Raw genomic sequence first — 12264 nt, 5'->3', positions numbered from 1 at the left:
AGAAAATATAATCTCAGTAGACCAAACACTTTTTTATTAACCTCCTGCATGTCTGATATCAAAGACTAACAGCTTCACAATGCACCGAGGGATTATAGTTAATGGCTTCCGAAGAACGGCACCACAAGGGACGGCTAAAAAAGACCTCAATATTTAACATGAATTTTTCCAACCCCCGCAGGTGTCGCTGCCACCCGGGTCACTGCCGTTTTTCTAACGTGAAACAATTTGATTTCTAAGGATATTATTTTCCTCACTTTTGAACTGTAAATAGTTTTTGTTTTGTTTTTTTCTTTTAGGCCTTCGTGATTATATTGTGGGCAATTATCAAACAAGTCTTTACTGAGGGGGTCACAGGGCAACACAAGTGATCACAAGTCATTTGTTCCCGACCCTACCCACATGCCTTACTGATCAAAACAGCTTGAAAAAAAAACAACCCTGTTTTTGTGCACATAGCAACCAATCAGCGCTTAACTTTCATTTCTTAAACTGCTCTAGCAAAATGTAAGCTGCACAGTGTTTGGCCGCTAAGGGCAACAAAGACAGATTTTTCTTTTAGACCACCTTGATAAATTTGCTAAATCGCGCGAGTTTTGCCAAACTGCTAAAATTTTATTCAGGTGTATCTGTTTTGGGAAAAGCTGAGCAATAACCCATCAGGCATTATTCACACAATGTTTTTTTCTGGTGGTAAAAAATGATGTGGAAATCGCTTAAAAAAACTCTCATATGTGGCCTTTACTTGAATTTTTGTTTTTTCGAGGGGGAGAGGCCTAAAGCATTAATGTTAACATCATTCTTTGCCTTTTCTTATTTTGTTTAGGCAATTTTACTACAAATCTTTGAAATTTATTAAGCAACAAATGAAACACTAGTGTTTGAGATAAAAATGCCTCAAAAATTCTAATAAAAACACACAAAAAAATGCCCACGCTTTCCCTCAACGATCCAGATGATTTGGAGAACAGTCACATCAGAGACCGCTCTCCCCATCAGCTGGCTCAGACTGAACTTTCTCACTCAGCGACAGATGCCATAAGTGAGGTCACCGGGGTTCATCAGCTTTGAACTCTAGTGAACTTTATCACGGCAGCTCAGCGCTAGGCACTGGAAGAGCGATTAGGCTCCTGTGTCAGTGAGCTCTTGCTCATGTGCCTAGCGGTCGCATCACTGATGTAACAGCTAACCAAATCATCCGGATCATCGTGGGACAGTGTGGATTATCTTCACATTGGATATGTGAGGGAAATGGTTATTTATTTTTCTATTTTTCCAGGGGACATGGGCATCAGTAGATTAGGCATAAAGGTGAGCATATGTTTGTTTATTATTTTTTGGGGTTTTGTTTTTTACAGGTGACATGGGCTTCAATGGATTAGGTGTAAAGGCGAGTATAACTGTGCTGACATCAAGATAAGGGGTTAGTAATAGAGTAGTGTTTATAAGATACCCCATCACTAACCCCACAGTTAGATTGTAAAAAAGACACAGCCAGAATAAACTAAAGAAAGACACTGACACCTTTATTTGACATAAAAATAAAAAAGCACAGTTATACTCACCTTTGCACCTAATCCACCGATGCCCAAGTCCCCTGGAAAAGAAGAAAAATAATAAACACCCATATCGATCACTTGTCCGATATGAAGATAATCTTCGCTGTCCTACAATGATCTGGATAGCGGTCACATCAGTAATGTGACCGCTATCCATGCCAGCCAGAGCTCACACTGACACAGACACAGGAGTATAATTGCTCTTGCAGTGTGTAATGCTGCGCTGCCGTGAAAGTTCACCAGAGTTCAAAGTTGATGAACCCCAGTGACCTCACTTATGGTACTGCTCAAAATTTCTCACGCAGCGAGAGGCGCCGTAAATGAGGTCAATGCTACAAACTGCAGGATTAATTACCCTCCTGTCAGTGTGAGCTGGATGACGGAGAGCATAGTCACTGATGTGACTGCTCTCCAAATCATCCGGGTCGTCGTGGGACAGCAAGGATTATCTTCACGTCGGACAAGTGAGGGATATGGTTGTTTTTGTTTTTTCCAGGGGACATCGGCATTGGTGGATTAGGCATAAAAGTGAGTGTATGGTTGTTTATTATTTTGTTTTTTACGGGTGACATGGGCTTCAATGGATTAGGTATAAGGGTGCGTATAACTGTGCTTTACTTATATTTCAAACAAAAGAGTTTGTGTCATTAATTCAATTAAAGAATTTCATTCTGACTGTCTTTTTTATAATCTAACTATGGGGTTAGTAATGGGTGTGTCTTATAGACGCCTCCTCATACTAACCTATGGGCTTGATGTCAGCAGCCATAAAACAGGTGACATGAACCCAACAAATATTACCTCACTTGCCACTGTATCAGAGCAAGTGGAAAGAGTCAGGCATCTAATAGATGTGCCATTTCTGGGGTGGCTGCGCCTGCTATTTATAGGTTGGCGGAGTCAATATCCATGGCCCCTTACCAGTCTGAGAATATCAGCCCCCAGCTGTTTGCTTTAGCTTAGCTGGACTTTTTTAAATTACCGGTAGTTATTTAAATAATTTAAAAAAACGGCGTGGGACCCCTCATTTCTTGATAACCAGCTATCATAAAGCTGAAAGCTGAGGGTTGCAGCCCACAGCTGTCAGTTTTGCCACTGCTGGTTATCAAAAATAGAAGAGACCCTACATCATTTTTTATTATTACTTAGTCATACACAGGCGCCGGCTGATGAATACTCCCATCAGCAGTGCCTGCTCTCGTTATCAGCGATAGCAGGTGTAGGCTGAGAGGAGTAGCACTCTCATCAGCTGATGCCTGTGACAGGAGGTAACCTTTTTACTGCTGGTCACAGCTGCTGGCTCACACTGTCATCTGCTAGTGTAAGAATGTCAGCTCTCTGACCGGAAGTAATGATCTTACTGACGATCAGAGCCCGTGTTTGCCGTGCTGTCATGCAGATGGGGAGTATTTTATGGGGAGTATTTCCTGGAGTCAGATAAGCAAATGAAAAATCATACAATTTTCATCCAGAAAACTCAGATGATTTTCATCCAAATGTTCAACTGTGTACCATCTGTTTGTCCGTATTTAGCGCTTTCACTCGGACAATCTGTACGGGTGAAAAACGATCATCTGAACATCTCCATTGAATTACATTAGTCAGCGCGCTGTCAGATTTTAACATGTTCAAATAATATGATTTGGTGTATTTACACTCCAAGATTATTGGGAACGAGCGTATTTAAGAACGCTTGCTTCCCAATAGTCTAAACAGACTGCTGTTCATCAGATGAATGAGCAAAATGCTTCTCCGCTGTGTGAAATTATTTTTAAGCTTGCTCAAAAATCATCGCTCTCGACAGAACATCATCATGTCGGAACAGGTCATGTGCTCCCGAGAACAACAGTGTATGTGCAAAGAACGATCTATCCTACGCACTTCGGTCTAAACAGGTTATTAACCTACCGCTGATCAGCAAACATGTAAACAATCAGTCGTCGTTTGATTGTGTAGTGTTCACCCAGTTTAGTGGTCTCAACTCAAGTATCTCCAGCTCCATACATGATGTATATTAGGTAAAGTTTATAAGATGAGCTTTTTAGAAGAATTATAGGTTTGGTGTCTCTTTAACTTTCCCATCTAATACTTATCTCGTACATATCTCATCCATCCTACGTTACATAGACACCACTACATCTAGAGTTTATTTGAACCCACCACGCCTGCCCGCTATCTGCATCCACGTTGCCGGGTGTAATCTCCCCGTCTTTTTGATAAGTCTTCACTGAGGTAATTTCACAGTGAAAACACACGAAGCTCCTTCAAAATCGTCTCGTTTTGCCTGTGGCACGCTGTCATCCGCATTTACTGTGACAGGCACTTCCTACGTGTCCTCGACTTTGATGCGGCACTATTTCATGGCATGAAGGCGCACCGAGAAGTGTGTTTATTTATAGCGACTTCCCAACCTAACAGAAAAGAGGGCAGCCTATATCACATGGGTCGTTAACTCTTTACACTGCTGCCAATCAGGCGCTCGCTAAGTGGCAAGGACCGTGACATCTTCCATTGCCCTCCCAATATAGCATCTTCCAGCTCACGTTCATAGCTGCCCTCTTTTTTTAGAAGACATAGCAAGTAGCCCCGGCAAAAAACGAGGATACCAGTCATTACTGAGGCCGACTGCACGCTTCCTCCAGTCGTGTCAGGTTGCTTGGCTTCTTTGCACAGCATGAGAGCTGACAGAATTAATGGCGTGTCCCTGCTGGTGTGATTATTTAGCCAGAAGCGGCAGCTTTGCATAATTCTGAGTACCGGTAAATGTGCCGTCACTTTGTAAAGAGATCTGAAAGGTGGGAAATGAAGACCTGCTAGTCGGAGACGCTGTACACGAAAAGAAAATGTTATTTACAAAAGATATATGACGTCGTAGCCCATGACAATTCTAAGGTTCCATGGTTTGGCTACCGACGTGTCACGGAAAAATTGAGAAGTTGGCCGACCAACGACCTAAATTTTCCTATGAGGTCACATCCAACTTGGACAGAATTCTTCCTGCTCCCCCGATGGGCCTATATTCGTGAACTCAAAGCTTTGTAGTTGCACATAAGGGGCACTCGGCTTCAGCTTCAAGACTGCTTGATGGTGGATTGGACTCATTTTTATTGTCTGAGAAACAGGTTCAAATTTTTTCCTGAATTCGGAAAAAGTGTTTCTACTATGTTTCCCTGATACAGCCTACAGTCAATACTTCATCTCTGTCAAATTTGTTGGTAACCTGGTGGGTCACATGAAAGATTTCTTCGATAAAAATACAGGGAGCGGAAATAATTATTTTTGGACCTTCTAGGGACAGATCAGGTCATGCCTTATGTGGGTATTTTTGCCTTCTGCTAGATTTAGGAAAAATTATAATAATGGTTATGTACACACAGATTTCTTTTACTATGTATTTGCTTTATAAATGCAAAGTTAAACACCTAAATAGCAAGTCTGGGTTGGGAGATCCGAGGAGAGTCCATGCATTGCGGTGTGTATCGGATCGTGAAAAACAGCCATCTGAACATGGCCTAAAAGATAAAAACATTGTATACAGATCTCCACAATGTGGACAGGGAAAAAAGTATGTATAGTCACAGGGAGGGCAGAGAAAACAAGAACAAGCGGTAGTCCAAAAACAGTCAATGAAAACCATAGGCCGAAGCAAGAAAGGCAACTTAAAAAACGCAAATGATGAATCGTGCCCATAGTGGCAAATAAGATCTGGGACCACTTCACTCTTAGGCCTCTTTCACACTAGCGTCGTGCACTGCACGTCGCTATGCGTCGTTTTGCAGAAAAAACGCATCCTGCAAAAGTGCTTGCAGGATGCGTTTTTTTCTCCATAGACTTTTACATTGCGACGGTTGCGTCGTGTTGCTTCGGACCGTCGCCACCAGAAAACGTTGCTTGTAACGTTTTTTGGTGCGTCGTCTGCAGCATTTCTGACCGCGCATGCGCGGCCGGAACTCCGCCCCCTCCTCCCCGCACCTCACAATGGGGCAGCGGATGCGTTGGAAAATTGCACCCGCTGCCCCCGTTGTGCGGCGCTTTCACAGCTAGCGTCGGTGCGCCGCAACGTCGCATAGCGACGTGCAGTGCACGACGCTAGTGTGAAAGTAGCCTTAGAATCCACGGGGTCATCAAAGGTTGGATCTCCACTGATCATAAAAGGATGGCATACCCACTTATATAATCTCCACTCTCCTTCTCACTTGCATCTTCTCTCTCCTGTCTGAACCTGATAAACATAGTTCACACTACAAATAAACAGTAAAGAACCAAAATCACCCTGGCGTTTTATTTCTCCCAGGTAAGTTATTCATAACAGTGTACAAGGGTAGATATTGTGACCAGACTGCAGCTACTCAGTCGCATATAACGATAACAGTGTACAAGGGTGGATATTGTGACCAGACTACAGCTACTCAGTTACATATAGAGAAGCAGTAATACAGTAGGTTTTTGCCATCTTTCCATCATGGGTAGAAGTCACCTTTTTTTAGCAATCTGTGCTACTGTTGCTCTTTTGTAGGATTGGACCGAAAACAGACACGTTAGCCATTGCACCTCACAGACATCAATAAATCATATGGTCCCATGGCCATTTCACCGGTTATCCTGACCACTTTTGGTAGATATTCAGAAAACCCTATAAGGCTTGCCATTTTTAAACGATTATCTAGGCACCTCAATTTGTCACTTATTAAAGTCTTTTCGGCTGGCTGCCATCTCTCTAGAGGCTTCCACACGAGAGCTGCTGACAGTGTCAACATGTCGCAGAGAACAAAAGGATTGGCACTCCGAAATCATACATACCAGATCTTCATCACCCCAGACATCATCTGTCGATGGGGAGTCAGGAGACTGTCAATATCAGCGGGTTCAGCTTGTTACGAAGGACTTCACTGTTGGCCATGTTTTCTGTTTCAGCCGACGTTATGGAGGCCTTTATTCTTGGCCATGTTTTCTGTATCAGCAGACATTATGGAGGCCTTTACTCTTGGCCATGTTTTCTGTTTCAGCCAACGTTATGGAGGCCTTTATTCTTGGCCATGTTTTCTGTATCAGCAGACATTATGGAGGCCTTTACTCTTGCCAATGTTTTCTGTTTCAGCCGACATTATGGAGGCCTTTACTCTTGGCCATGTTTTCTGTTTCAGCCAACGTTATGGAGCCCTTTACTCTTGGCCATGTTTTCTGTTTCAGCCGACGTTATGGAGGCCTTTATTCTTTGCCATGTTTTCTGTATCAGAAGACATTATGGAGGCCTTTATTCTTGCCAATGTTTTCTGTTTCAGCTGACGTTATGGAGGCCTTTACTCTAGGCCATGTTTTCTGTTTCAGCCAACGTTATGGAGGCCTTTGCTCTAGGCCATGTTTTCTATATCAGCGGACGTTATGGAGGCTTTTACTCTTGGCCATGTTTTCTGTTTCAGCCGACGTTATGGAGGCCTTTACTCTTGGCCATGTTTTCTGTTTCAGCCGATGTTATTAAGGCCTTTACTCTTGGCCAGGTTTTCTGTATCAGCTGACATTATGGAGGCCTTTACTCTTGGCCATGTTTTCTGTTTCAGCCAACATTACAGAGGCCTTTATTCTTGGCCATGTTTCTGTTTCAGCCAATGTTATGGAGACCTTTACTTTTGGCCATATTATCTGTTTCAGCTGATGCTATGGAGGCCTTTGCTCCTGGCCATGTTATCTGTTTCAGAAGAAGTTGTGGAGGCCTTTGCTCTTTGCCATGTTATCTGTTTCAGCTGACGTTATGGAGGCCTTTACTCTTGGCCATGTTTTCTGTTTCAGCCAACATTACAGAGGCCTTTATTCTTGGCCATGTTTCTGTTTCAGCCAATGTTATGGAGACCTTTACTTTTGGCCATATTATCTGTTTCAGCTGATGCTATGGAGGCCTTTGCTCCTGGCCATGTTATCTGTTTCAGAAGAAGTTGTGGAGGCCTTTGCTCTTTGCCATGTTATGTTTCAGCTGACGTTATGGAGGCCTTTGCTCTTGGCCATGTTTTCTGTTTCATCACACCAACTTCAAGAACTTACAGTTCGCTTACTGATTAAAATGTCCCAACACTAGAAAGGCGCCATTGTCAAGAATTAATCAATGGTATTCTCTGCACGTGTTTTACTAAAATGGCTGATCAGAGTATATTTTACCCTGGGGTGGGCATGGAGATTATCATAAGAGCTGACTATGCCATTTCTAGAGCAACGGTATAATCGAAAGGTACTACTTAAAAAACTGGGACATCCAAAGTTAGAGAAAAAAAATGCATAACGAAAAGGTATAGTCAACGTAATTCAATATTCGTATAAAAATATGAGTTATGAAATAAGATAGGAAATTAAAACATTTTTTAAAAATAAAGAAAATGATGTAAAACACACCTATGTGTGTCAGACCGTATTGGGGGTTCTGATTACCCTGGAAAGCTGAAAAATACAATCTGTATGTGTAGCCGTTAAGTCAATAGCATGTGTGTTTCATGTATTAAAAAAAACTGGGCACTGTTTTTTTATATCACAATCTTTATAAAAAATAAAAAAATAAATAAATTAACTTGTATTTCCCGTTCTTTCAGGAAGAGCTTTCAGCAGTCTCCTTATCATCACAGACAGGATTACAATGACAGGAAATACCTCTGTACACAGCTGATAACACAGGATCCACCAATCACAATATGTGATGTCACAACTGACCCTTTATAATGACCTTTGCACATGCTCATGGTATGTTTCAATATACAGGTCCTTCTCAAAAAATTAGCATATAGTGTTAAATTTCATTATTTACCATAATGTAATGATTACAATTAAACTTTCATATATTATAGATTCATTATCCACCAACTGAAATTTGTCAGGTCTTTTATTGTTTTAATACTGATGATTTTGGCATACAACTCCTGATAACCCAAAAAACCTGTCTCAATAAATTAGCATATTTCACCCGACCAATCAAATAAAAGTGTTTTTTAATACCAAACAAAAAAACCATCAAATAATAATGTTCAGTTATGCACTCAATACTTGGTCGGGAATCCTTTGGCAGAAATGACTGCTTCAATGCGGCGTGGCATGGAGGCAATCAGCCTGTGACACTGCTGAGATGTTATGGAGGCCCAGGATGCTTCAATAGCGGCCTTAAGCTCATCCAGAGTGTTGGGTCTTGCGTCTCTCAACTTTCTCTTCACAATATCCCAGATTCTCTATGGGGTTCAGGTCAGGAGAGTTGGCAGGCCAATTGAGCACAGTAATACCATGGTCAGTAAACCATTTACCAGTGGTTTTGGCACTGTGAGCAGGTGCCAGGTCGTGCTGAAAAATGAAATCTTCATCTCCATAAAGCATTTCAGCCGATGGAAGCATGAAGTGCTCCAAAATCTCCTGATAGCTAGCTGCATTGACCCTGCCCTTGATGAAACACAGTGGACCAACACCAGCAGCTGACATGGCACCCCACACCATCACTGACTGTGGGTACTTGACACTGGACTTCAGGCATTTTGGCATTTCCTTCTCCCCAGTCTTCCTCCAGACTCTGGCACCTTGATTTCCGAATGACATGCAAAATTTGCTTTCATCAGAAAAAAGTACTTGGGACCACTTAGCAACAGTCCAGTGCTGCTTCTCTGTAGCCCAGGTCAGGCGCTCTGCCGCTGTTTATGGTTCAAAAGTGGCTTTACCTGGGGAATGCGGCACCTGTAGCCCATTTCCTGCACACGCCAGACTCAGTCCACTGCTTCCTCAGGTTCCCCAAGGTCTGGAATCGGTCCTTCTCCACAATCTTCCTCAGGGTCCGGTCACCTCTTCTCGTTGTACAGCGTTTTCTGCCACATTGTTTCCTTCCAACAGACTTACCATTGAGGTGCCTTGATACAGCACTCTGGGAACAGCCTATTTGTTGAGAAATTTCTTTCTGGGTCTTACCCTCTTGCTTGAGGGTGTCAATGATGGCCTTCTTGACATCTGTCAGGTCGCTAGTCTTATCCATGATGGGGGTTTTGAGTAATGAACCAGGCAGGGAGTTTTTAAAAGCCTCGGGTATCTTTTGCATGTGTTTAGAGTTAATTAGTTGATTCAGAAGATTAGGGTAATAGGTCGTTTAGAGAACCTTTTCTTGATATGCTAATTTATTGAGACAGGTTTTTTGGGTTATCAGGAGTTGTATGCCAAAATCATCAGTATTAAAACAATAAAAGACCTGACAAATTTCAGTTGGTGGATAATGAATCTATAATATATGAAAGTTTAATTGTAATCATTACATTATGGTAAATAATGAAATTTAACACTATATGCTAATTTTTTGAGAAGGACCTGTACAAGATCTGGTCAAGGTCTGGCCATTGTGGCTATGTACATGTGTAGTTTCCTGAAATAACAGCAAATTGCAATCTAAAAGAGCCCCAGAGGCCAATGTGAAAATTACAAGATTTTGTTTTAATTATTTTTAATACAAATTGTGATATGTAAAAAAAAAAAAAAAAATAATAAAATAAAAACCTGAAGTAAACAATAGGTTATTTTAAGATTATGCATTCCTTTTAAGGCAAAGCAGCTTAGAAAAACAGCAGGGACTGAATATCAATCATAGAGTGTGTGGTTTCCCTTTAAAAAATAAATAAATCAGGAAGGGCAATCACTTTAATTAGGTAAGCCCTCCTTCCATCAAAATATTTATCCTCCTAATATATTGGAGTCATTAGATTATATATGGCTGTGTACCGTACTTACAATTGCTCATTATCCCATCTATCAAGCTAATTCTTCTCTTTTCTCTGCTCTATGTAGAAACAGGAAGTCTCTTGTCCGTGCATTTATCATTCCCCTATTCAACTCCTCACCCAGCTGCTCCTCCTCACAGGACTTCTGCAGTGACTAATAACTCATACACTGAAAATTGACCTCCTGTTTCTACGTAGAGCTTAGAAGGATTCAGCTAGTCAGTTTTTAATCATGTGATGTCATAGACTTAATGGAAGAGAGAAGAATTAGCTGGGTAGAAAGGCAAAATGAGCAATTGTAAGTACAAAGTGCTATGTAATATGATGATTGCAATATACTAAGAGGATAACAACTTGGATTGCAGGAGTGCTTCTTTAAAAAATAAAATGAAAAATGATCCACAATGACAGTTTATAAAATATAGAATTTATACTCGTTTTACCCATCCCTTTGGCACCTAGTGCTCCTACAAGTCCCCTGCCGGTCTCAGAGCAGAACAGGAGGTATGGAAACAGCCTCTATACATCCTGCTTCTGGAGTGCAGACATGTTGCCGGAAGATAAGAGGAGGCTCTTGAGAACTGCAGCACTTAAGAGGGAGCAATTAAGAAGTTGTTCACTACTTGGACATCTTCTTCTCACTCCCCACGCTTGGCCTCCATAAAATGTAAAGCCTATACTCGCTTCCCGTGCCGGCGCCATTCCCGCTGTGTCGTCACTCCGTCTCTTGGGGCTCCCGTGCGGTTGGAGTGACATGATGCCAACGCCCAATTAGCGCTGGTGTAACTGTCCCCGCCTCCTGACGCCCTGTCGAATTGAATAGGAAGAGGAAATCAAGGATCAGCTGCAGCCCGGACTTCCTCTTCATGTTGCTTTGTCTGATGGCGAAGACAGTGATGCCAGCGCTGATTGGGCGCTAGCGTCACAACAACAGCACGCGAACCCCGGAACAGCGAGTGCAGACACCGTGGGAAAGCCGCCAGCACGGGAGGGGAGTATTAACTATGTTCTTTCACATAGCAACAGGCATAAAAAGAAGCTGGTGACAGCACCACATCTCCTTATCCGATGGAGACCGGGAGACTGGTGTGATCTCCCATTACACTGTAAAAGTACTGGAGGTGCCAAAAGCATTTCTGCCCCTTTAAGAAGGCCTAGATACTGGAGTGAAAAAATATATATATACAATTTTTTTACTTATTAGTTTATGAAATTAATATCTAATGTAGGGGGAACAGTGACACATTACACCTTTAAATTTAGTGCTACAGCAAAAGGAACACGGGCTGAGTCCGCTTCAGCTATTTGAACATGTTGGCGCATACGTCAAATGTAGACAGTCCCCAAATTACCTGATGAAGGCCAAAAGTGTTGCGTTTTGGCCTCCGTTGGAGTTGTATGTTTGGCGTTTTTCACTTAAATTGTAACGTTAGACATATGATATACGTCAGAGATATACATTTAAAAATACTCCCAAAGAACAGAACCTTGAAGGGGTTGTCCGCTCTTACGATATTGATGGTTTTAAGACTGGTCAGCCTGAGGATCACCAATTCAATTCAATAGGAGCCGAGCGGCAGTTTTAGACACCGGCAATGACACTGTTCACATCCGATGCCGGAGCTAAACACAGCTGATCAGCATCAGAGCCACATCAAGATTATATAAATGAGGATAATTTTTGACTAAATCTTGTACAAGCATGCTCAGCCAAACTGAATGTGCATGTGTAAGCATAGGGACAGTTTTGTCATCTACTATCTAAAAGGAAGGGCATTTTAAAGTGGCTGTCCAATGAAAATCACTGGGACCCACACCGATAGGCAGAGCGGGGAAACTTTTATCCCCGCTACCATGTCCGGCCACTACTACATTCGTTTCCTATAGGGCTGCCGAGTGCTGAGCTCGGCTTTTTCTCGTAGCCCCAAAGAGCTGCACTCAGCCATCCAACCTGCTGCTCCATTCTGACGGGGACACACGTGCCC

The 12264-nt window shown here is 42.3% G+C and overlaps 1 protein-coding gene across 9 annotated transcripts in view; it reads right to left on the bottom strand.

Annotated features, from left to right (window-relative positions):
* The window catches only part of PPFIA3 (PPFI scaffold protein A3), a 123159-nt gene that overhangs the window by 57441 nt on the left and 53454 nt on the right, over positions 1-12264 (bottom strand). The window lies entirely within an intron of this gene.

Source organism: Ranitomeya variabilis, chromosome 4 (genome assembly GCF_051348905.1).
Source record: "Ranitomeya variabilis isolate aRanVar5 chromosome 4, aRanVar5.hap1, whole genome shotgun sequence".
NCBI classification, from domain to species: domain Eukaryota; kingdom Metazoa; phylum Chordata; class Amphibia; order Anura; family Dendrobatidae; genus Ranitomeya; species Ranitomeya variabilis.
This window is presented reverse-complemented; position numbering and strand designations above follow the sequence as displayed.